This window comes from Neophocaena asiaeorientalis, unplaced genomic scaffold, assembly GCF_003031525.2.
Source record: "Neophocaena asiaeorientalis asiaeorientalis breed wild unplaced genomic scaffold, Neophocaena_asiaeorientalis_V1.1 scaffold438, whole genome shotgun sequence".
Lineage (NCBI taxonomy): Eukaryota > Metazoa > Chordata > Mammalia > Artiodactyla > Phocoenidae > Neophocaena > Neophocaena asiaeorientalis.
Genome location: NW_020173491.1, coordinates 1,984,668 through 1,994,086, shown reverse-complemented (window position 1 = coordinate 1,994,086; position 9,419 = coordinate 1,984,668).

The following is a 9,419-nucleotide window of genomic DNA, read 5'->3' as shown; positions in this document are numbered from 1 at the left end:
GCTGCCCGGCCCAGCCCGGAGCTCCGGGCCCCGGGCCCCGCGGCCGGGAGGGAGGGTGGCCCCAACGCCCCAGCCCCCATTCGGACGCCGCGTGCCGCCACCCTGCTCGGTTTTCACCAGAAACGCGGAAAACGCACAAGCATCCCACAGCCGCCACCCGCCTTCCCACGCGGGTGTGGGAGCGAGCGGCCAGGCACCCTCGGAACGTGAGCAGGAAACAAAACCTTTTCAAAACACATTCTCTTCCTCAAGGCCACGCACGTGTTTGGACGCGCCAGGTGCAGCCCCAACCCCAGAGGAAAACACTTTCTAGCAAATTCTTTCAGCTGTTTCTGCTCCAGATTCCCATCCCACCCCCACCAGTAACGCCGTTTCTAGACGGACCCATGGACTGTGGTCTAGTGCCCTCCTGCCAAGATGAGGGAAACTAGTCGAAACCTACTGTCTCACTCAGGCCTTAAACTCCTAGGGGTCCGGAGGCGGGAGCTGCCCCAGCACCCGCGAGATTCAGCCCTTTATTGACCTTCTTCTCGGGCACCAGGAAGACCAAGCTCGCTTCAGAAAGTAGTTGTCCTCAGGAAGCAGGTGCCGAACCTCGTCGTGATCCCACTCACCACTGCCTACAACCCGGGTGAGGCCCCAGAGCTGGCAGCAAAAAAATCTGTCCTGTTTCCGAGGAACCCAGGCTGGGAGAACAAGAAATCCCTCCTCTGAGTCACCACTGGGAGGGACAAAGGAGGAAGACTGAAGGGGTAATCAAGAGGAGGAGGCGTTTAACTCATACACCTGCATGAGTTTCTCCCTTCCCACTTGTCCAGAGCGCCCTTATGCCCACCGTGGAATCCCGAGGCTCCCACTTTGCTGAGAGGAATCACGTGAGCATCTGTTGTACCCATTTCTCAGGTCCAACCTCAGAGGCCAGAGCCCCACAGGAAAGATTCCTGGGAATCTGCAGTTTAACGAGCCCCCAGGTGATCCTATGAGAAGCAGGTTCATGAACTCTGGTCTACTTGGGACCCTGTGGTGGAATCCTGGAGCAAGGTACCACAGCTTACTCCAGGGGGAAGAGACCCTGGATGTGTCACAGCCTTGACCCTGCAGTGGGCCTAGAGCCCAGCCCAGAGCCCACCTACTTTGGAACTGTTATGAGGAATCAGATGGTGGGATGCTGGAAGGTGAACATCTGATTTCCATTCCAGATGGCAGGTGGGAAGATCCCAGCTGAAACGTCTGTCCTCAGCAGCAAGCCCTCCCTGGTTCCCTGGAGACTGGTCAGGCACCTCCTTGGGCTCCCACAGCCTCTGGGTGTCCAGACAGTGGCCCTTGGCCCTCTAGGCTGGAGTCCTGGTGCAGTCACTACTGCTTCCCGAGGGCTCAGAGGGGAGGGTCTTCCCAGCTGCTGGGACTTCCCCCCACAGGAAATGGGAAGCCCTGCAGTGCGCAAGATGGTGGGTACACCTCATGCTCAGCAGAGCTGACTTGGGAGCTGTGCCTGCCTACCTCCTGCAGCCCTTCCTCCTCAACCACCCAGGAAGTCAGGGAACCCACCTGTTTAACCCCAAGGCCTCAAGAACAGTGCGTGTCTCAGCCCCGCAGCAGTGCGTTCTGCTGCGTGAGGTCAGCCCTGGAGAGTGAGGTGGAGCCCTGGGCACGGGATGGCCCAGTTGGGGCTTGCTCTCAGCTGTCTCCCTCCATTGGCCTCTCCATGCAGAGCGCTAGAAGCCTTCTGCCCTTCGTGATGTTGCGGGGCGGGGGCGGGGAGCTATGCTACGCTATGATTTCCCACCCTGTTGTGTGTGTCATCTTTATGCAACTCTGTGACCAACTCTCTTGACAGCGAACAGAAAAGCAGAGCCAGAGAAAGTGAGTTAAGCATGATGCCTGCAAAAGCGTTCGCCATGAACTGCCAGGGTAGCTCCATCACCCCATCAATGCTGTGGTCACCTCAGTGGCAGTCACCTCCTTGCATACTCAGTCCTCAGTCAGTGATTCTCAAACTATAGCCAGCATGAGAATCGCCCAGAGGCCTGGTGAAAACACACCCTGCCGGGCCCCACTTCGAGTTTCTGATGCAGCAGGTCTGGCAATGGCCACCAAGAGTTTAACTTTCTACCCAGCTCCCAGGTGATGCCAATGCTGCTGGCCCTCAGGCCAGCCTGTGTAGCAAGGCTCTGAGGCACTGGTCTCCAAATATGGTTGGATCCTATTCCCAGAGATTCTGATCCTGGGGTAGGTCTGCGAATATGCATTATTAAAAAGCCCATAGCGAGTTTAGTTCATGACAAAGATGGCACTTGAAATCAGAAAGGGAAGGAAGAGCTCCTTCAATCCATAGTGTTGAATTGGCTACCATTGAGGCAAAACTATTAGAAAGCACCTCAGTAACAACAATAGTCAACCAATAGAATCAGATCTTTGTGTATGAAAACAAACCTTATAAAAGAAGATATTTTAGTAATTTTGGAGTGGACAAGTCTGCATCGGATATCAAATCCACACTGAAAGGCTGCAGTTAAAAGTTGAACGTCTCTCTCCGGGTGAGGGGTCTCCAAATGTCCACATCGAGTATGTTTGTGATTTTAATTATCCACTGTGTTGAAAACCTCCAGAGCACGTTTGTCTGAAGAGTCCCTCATTAACTGCCCCAGGGACAAGAGTCCCCCATGGAGGGCCAGCATCTGCCGCTAGAAAACCGTCAGCATTTGTTGCCTGAATGAATTTCTGTGGTAGGCAACAGTTCAGGGGCCTTGATTCGCTTGTGTAGGGAGAAGATTCAAAAACCTAAAATAAATCACTACAATGCAAGCTATGATTTGCTTATCTCAGTAAACTCAACCCTTCTCTTTATCAGGCCAAGCAGGAGAGCATGCCAAGTTGGTGCTTTTGTCATTGCAGTCCTGGTACAACTTCTTCACTCGTCACTACGTGAAACCGCGTCAGCCTTCCCAGCCAGATGGTCCTTGTCACTTACCGCTAAGGAAGAAGGAGCTTTCTTCTTGCCCTCACTCCCCCGAGTAGCACTTGTCATGGACAGGTGTTCTGAGTACCTGTGGAATGGGCTATGCAGCTATCGATTTTTAATTAGAAAGGGGATGTGTACTTCACAGTAGAAAAACGAAACAGTCCAAAGGTAGGAAGGATTGGAAATCTGTCCTCTCCTTCATGCCACTCCCTGAGAGAATTGACTCTCAAGGCTTGGGTTATATTCTTTCTACACCCTTCTCCTTGGCAACCCAATTTTACGTTAGAAAACTCACCAGATTAAATCATTAGGCTGTATACCTTAAACTTATACAGTGCTGTAGGTCAGTTGTATCTCGATAAAATTGGGGGGGAACAATGGTCAGAAAAGATGGTGGACGGAACCCGTTATCTACTCCTGCTGCCTCCTTACATCCACTAAAACAGCAATGAAAGGATTTTTTAAGGCCCATAAAAATGAAGAGAATGAGAGGGGAAGTAAAGAGTACAAATTTGGAAGGTGGGAAGCAGATGGACCAGTGGTACTGACTTGGCAGACACAAGAAACTGAATCACCCACTGGCAGTTGGGAAAGACTCGATCCCAGTTATACTGGAGTAAGCTCCAAAGTCTCAGAAAGTGGAAGTGCTGGGTGTCTCAGGAAGCAAGGCAGAGCTCAAGTAAAGAAGGTAGGTTGAAAACCTAAGAAGCAATTAAGAGTGCCAGTCTCTCCCCCACCCCTGACTACCACCACCCAGCTGAGTACCCCTCCCCAGGCAAGCAGAAATCTGCAGGGTTTTTCTCTAGAAAAGCTAAAATAGTCCCTGGCTTGGACCACACCAAGCCCAGCTGTGGGAAAAGAGAAATTTAAAGGGCATATTTATACAGGAAGCTGAGACATACCCCGCCCCAAGCCAGCCCTCTTCTCCACTCAGCTAGTCCCAGGGTGTTGGCAGCCAGACCACTACCCCCAGGCTGGAGGGATTCCCTGGGGAACCCCTGAAGATCCTCTCCTCACCCCCATCAAGCCTGATCACCCTGAGAGAAGCACATAGCTGGCTGCCACACTGAGTGCAGAGCTTCCCACGAGCTTGTTAGGCTCCATTCTTACACGTGTGCAGGCAAGCAGAAGACATCAGGAATCCGAGGAAGGCCTCAACCCAAGAAAACAGAGTCCAAGGCAGCAAGAGGGGGAAAAACGTTCACAGAGACTATACAGGCAAACAATAAGTGTATCATTAATATCTTCAGAGACTCAAAAAATACATTGTAACCATGAAAACAAATAGGGTACTATTTTTTGACAAGGAACGTCTGAGGAAAAAAAAAGAATCCTCAAATGAAAACATGACAGCAGAAATGAAAGGCCAACAGAAGCGTTGGAAGATAAGGTTGAATAAAAAGTCAGAGATGGAAAATAGGGAAGAAGAGATAAGAAAATGAGAGATCGATCCAGGAGACACAGTATCAGAATAACTGTGGAGTTCCTGAGAAAACAGAAGAAAGGAAGATAAGAATTCAAGATTTCCTAGTACTAAAGGTCACGCCGTGTCAGATCAGAAGGGCCCGTACTATCTAATGCCCCAGTACAAGTGACAAAAACAGAACCACCAAATCTCCATAGTAGTGAAATTTCAGACCACTGGGAACCAAAGAGAAGTTCTTAAACGTTTCAAGAGAAAAAAACAAACAAATAAAAGGTTACAACCAGCTTTTCTCACAACAACAGTGGGCGTGATGAAGGAATGCTTTCAAATCCTGAGGGAAAAATGTTTTCTAACCTAGAATTCCATACCCAGCCAAACTATCGGTTGAGCATAAATGAAGAACAAAGACATTTTCAGATGTTTACTGTCTGTGCACCCTTTTCCAGGGTACTGGAATGTGTGCTAAGGAAAGGAGAGAGTTTATCAAAAAGAGGGAAATGGGATACAGAGAACAGGAGCTGCAACACAGGATACGTGATAGGCATGTCCAGGTGGAGGTTGGACAGACCAGGGTGACGTGTGCACAGGCACAGCAGGCCAGAAGCTCCAGGAAAGATGCACCTGAGCATTTAGAGAGGCTTAGAAAATTGGCAGAGTTTAGGGTGCATTAATGTGGAAAGCTGAGAACAAAAAACTCCAGGAAAAACAAAACAACTTGTGCAGAAAAGGGAGTCATATTATCATCCAGCTCAATGGATAAGCACAGCATCTACACAGTCACGATAATGCAACCACCGTATATTGTGCTAAGCAAAATTCAATATAACTGTGTTGGGAGGTTGGGGCACAGAAGTTTGGGGTTGGTGGGAAGTCAACACACAATTTCAAGAACAAAAAATCAAGAAGTGTATTAAAGGTATATTATTTAGAGACAAGGAGGTAAACACTCCACCCCCCAAAAAAGCGGGGAGGGAGAAAGCAGAGGGAGGGAATGGGAGACAAACTTGTAGAACTATTGGTTTTAAACTATAACACAACTCCTGCTCTGTCCCTATCCACCTGCTTTTCACTTCCTTGGCAGGGCCCCCTCATGCCAGCCTGGCTGCCTTACGCACCCCTATCTCCATAGGCTGTCCTGTGTCACCTTTTCCCCTTCACTTGGGTCTTCCTGTGGAGATGTCTTGCCTCCTTATGTGAAAGCACTGTTTTCCTGAATTGGATTTTAGAAAACAAAGATGCATGATGTAATCACCTTTCGACTATTTTGAGTGCTTGCACAAAACCACATTCCTAAAGATACCTGCTGAGTGATTTAAGTACAAAAGTGGTTTGCAACCCACATTGGGCAATAGCTCTTTTGAATATTGATTGACACACCATTTGATTGGGCCACTTGATACTTTTAACCCTCTCCTTTCCCTTCAATTTCATCTTGGCATTAAACACTGACATTTTTATCTCTGATGGGTTTCTCTTCAACGTTTTAATCCTGTGTTTTCAAATTGGAGTTAGTTACTCGCTTTAGAAACACACATATAACACAAATTTATACTATTTACACCCAAATAGATTATTTCACATATTAATTTGGGTTGTTGATGAAAAAATTGAATAGTCAATCTAAGAAAGAAACGGTAAATTTTACTTGGGCCAAACAGGATTATAACCCAGGAGACAGGCTCTCAGAGAGCTCTGAGAACTCTTCTGACGAGGTAAGTGGCGGAGTCCGGTAGAGATGTGACTTTGGCAAAGGGCGTATGTGCAACCAAGCACACATCTTGGTAGACGGTCGCTGCTAGCCACAAGGAACAAACATCTTGGCTAACGGTTTTCTAAGTATGGGAAGATGCAAGAAACTGGGTTCGTAAAACCTTCTCCTGAAAATAGCTATCTGAGGGCCAGTGTCTCAGTCTTCTCAGAGCACAAAGTGCTTCATCTGCTCTTCACGTTGAACTCCTTTCAGGGTGTCCTGGGGGTCAGCAGCTGGATGGTAGGCAACATTCTTCATTTTACCATCCCTTGCCTTTTGGTGTTAATTTTGACCAAGTTTGGGGAGGCATTTCGTGACCAATTTGTCCCGTGATGCCAGGAATGTTCGTCCCCTGGTCAGGCAAGGATTTCGCTGATAGGCCACTCAATTTGCTATTACTGGACTAGGCCCTGTTAACAGTAGCCAAAAGCCTCTGGACCACCGGTCTTACTAGTCTGTTACGGTCCAGGAAAGTTCCCTCTTCCCACATCTAGAGTTACACTATTACAATCATTATCTTGCATATTTGATCAACTGTTTCAAGTTGCCTAACTAACCATCATTAATCTTCTCTGAGGCTAGTCACACATTGGTAATGCAAGAAACAGTAACCTTGTAAAATAGGCAGAATACAAGTAACGTTAGCTAGTAACATTAATAAGGTCGTAAGTAAGTATTTAAGAACTTCTATTAGGTGCAGCCCAGTATATCCCCAGGTCCTCTGAGCAGTCTGTTCTGCACCAATTGCTATCTTTCAGGGAAATGATATATTGGCATTGTACAGAAAGTTCACCAACGATGTCTGCATGTACAAGGTTATTATGACCCCTTACAGGATAGAGAAAGGAATGTTATCTTCTAAGGAGTTACATGGCTGGTACCAGGAGAAAAATTGATCTTTACGGTTGAGTAGGTATCTCTGCCCTTGGGGAGGTCTCACTAATGCATAATGCAGACGCACAATGCACACCAGAGGGGAGGGAGGAGGCCCAAACAGGCAGAGAAAATTTTTATTTTTAAATTGTCTTGCCATAAAATATGAATTTTTATTGCATCGGCGTTTCTAAATGGTTTTCTTAGACAAGCAAGAAGTATACAGCATTCTCCTTATAAAGTGAAAAATGGTCCCAATTTAAAAGTCAAAGTTGTTGCGTTCCTAAGCTAACCTGGTAAATATAGAACATCTCATCACAGACTTAACTGAATGATAATGAACGCAGATTACAGCAAAAACTCTACAATTGGGCTTCCCTGGTGGCACAGTGGTTGAGTCCGCCTGCCGATGCAGGGGACGCGGGTTCGTGCCCCAGTCCGGGAAGATCCCACGTGCCGCGGAGCGGCTGGGCCCGTGAGCCACGGCTGCTGAGCCTGCGCGTCCGGAGCCTGTGCTCTGCAGCGGGAGAGGCCACAGCAGTGGGAGGCCCGCGTACCACAAAAAACAAAAACAAAATTCTACAATTGCAGCCTAAGAAAGTGATTTCAAGGAAAGCATCTCCTTAGAAAATGACAGCTCCTAAAGAGCAGGGAGACCACCATCTGGAATTTCCGACAGCTACTGTTCATCCATTTTCCAACCATTTTTTCCAGCAGATTGTCCCAATAAAATCCAAGGCAGTTTTCTGCCTACTCTTGACCCAAATAGCTGGATCCCTTTTCTTGCCAGAGTTCCCTCTCTTGGCTCACTGTATGACTCATTCTACTCTAAGACAGAGAACTTATTTTTAGAGAAAATTTTACGGTCGTTGCTGCTACAGTCACTGAATGGTCTTAAAAGATTAAGTTAGGGGACAGGTGGGGGGAAAATGATCAATAAAACTAATATTTTTTTATCAGTTTTGCCAAGGGCAATTTTTTATGTGGAAGTACAGAAAAAAAGTAGCAGGGTGTAGTTTCAGACGACCATGTTGCATTTATAACATTTAAATCCTAGTAAAGGGCTTCCCTGGTGGCGCAGTGGTTGAGAGTCCGCCTGCCCATGCAGGCGACACGGGTTCGTGCCCCGGTCCGGGAGGATCCCACGTGCCCAGGAGCGGCTGGGCCCGTGAGCCACGGCCGTTGAGCCTGCGCGTCCGGAGCCTGAGCTCTGCAGCGGGAGAGGCCACAACAGTGAGAGGCCCGTGTACCAAAAAAAAAAAAAAAAAATCCTAGTAAAAATATCAAAAAGCAACTCATGAAAATTCACCTAAAACTAGGGGAATCTTTTTTTTTTTCTCAGTAAAAGTTCAGAAGAAAAAAGCCATCAAACAGCAACACTTTATAAAACCCCTATTCAAGTCAAGCTGAAAAGTACTGGACATTTCATAAGCGCTTATTAGCTTATAAGAGCCTTGGGGTATCTGACATGTGAATTTACCAAAGCTACTTGCAAGCAAACGTCAGCGTATAAAAAGGAACCAAGTAGATCTGTATGTGCGCTGACACGGAAAGATCTCTCTATATGGTAGGAGATTTGCAGAATACTATAGAATGATACCACTTATGTAAAAGGGGAAATGACCCCTCTGAAATTATATTTGTGCAGATATGTCTATGTGTGAAAATGCATTTCTTTTTAAATCTTAAAAGTATACATCCCGAAATATTAAAGAAGCTGGCTCTAACATGAAGGGATTAAGAGGGTGAAGGGTAACTAACTCCTTTTATGTAGCTATTTACAAATTACATTTCTTCACAATGAACATACGTTCACGTATTTGTTGAGAAATTAAGTAAATTCACTGTGTCTGGGTGTCTGGACAAAAATCATCCTGTATATTCAATTTATTTTCTAATTTACTTTGAGAAATTTCTGGGGTGCTATTTCACAGGATTATACTTTATTGCTTTTTAAAAGAGAACATTTCCAGTAACTGGAGTGGGCAGTCTGGATTTACCAGCCAGTGGCCTACAGACTGCTGAGCTACTACTCTTCACCCAGAACCAAGCTTTGTAGTCATCCTGTAGCAAACTATTCAGGATTTTCCCCGCCACCACTCAGTTGCGTTCCAGGCAAGCACCACTGGTCCATGCCGTAGGACTGCCAGTTCTGCTCCCTGGGTGAGCATAATTCTGAACACATGCTTTAGTTGCACTTGATTATTAACCCTGCTTCTCTCTGTTCCTTGGAGAAACTAACATTTTCATTACTCTGTTGTAAGAGTCTGTGTAATGTGCTCCACTGAACAAATGGTATCTCAATGTCTTAGTACAGCAAGCGCAACCCCTTACGTTAAAGCAAAGAGTAAAACTGGGTTGGTGCTTGCAAATATCTAGATTTGAGGGAGTCCGTCCCCACAGTCTTG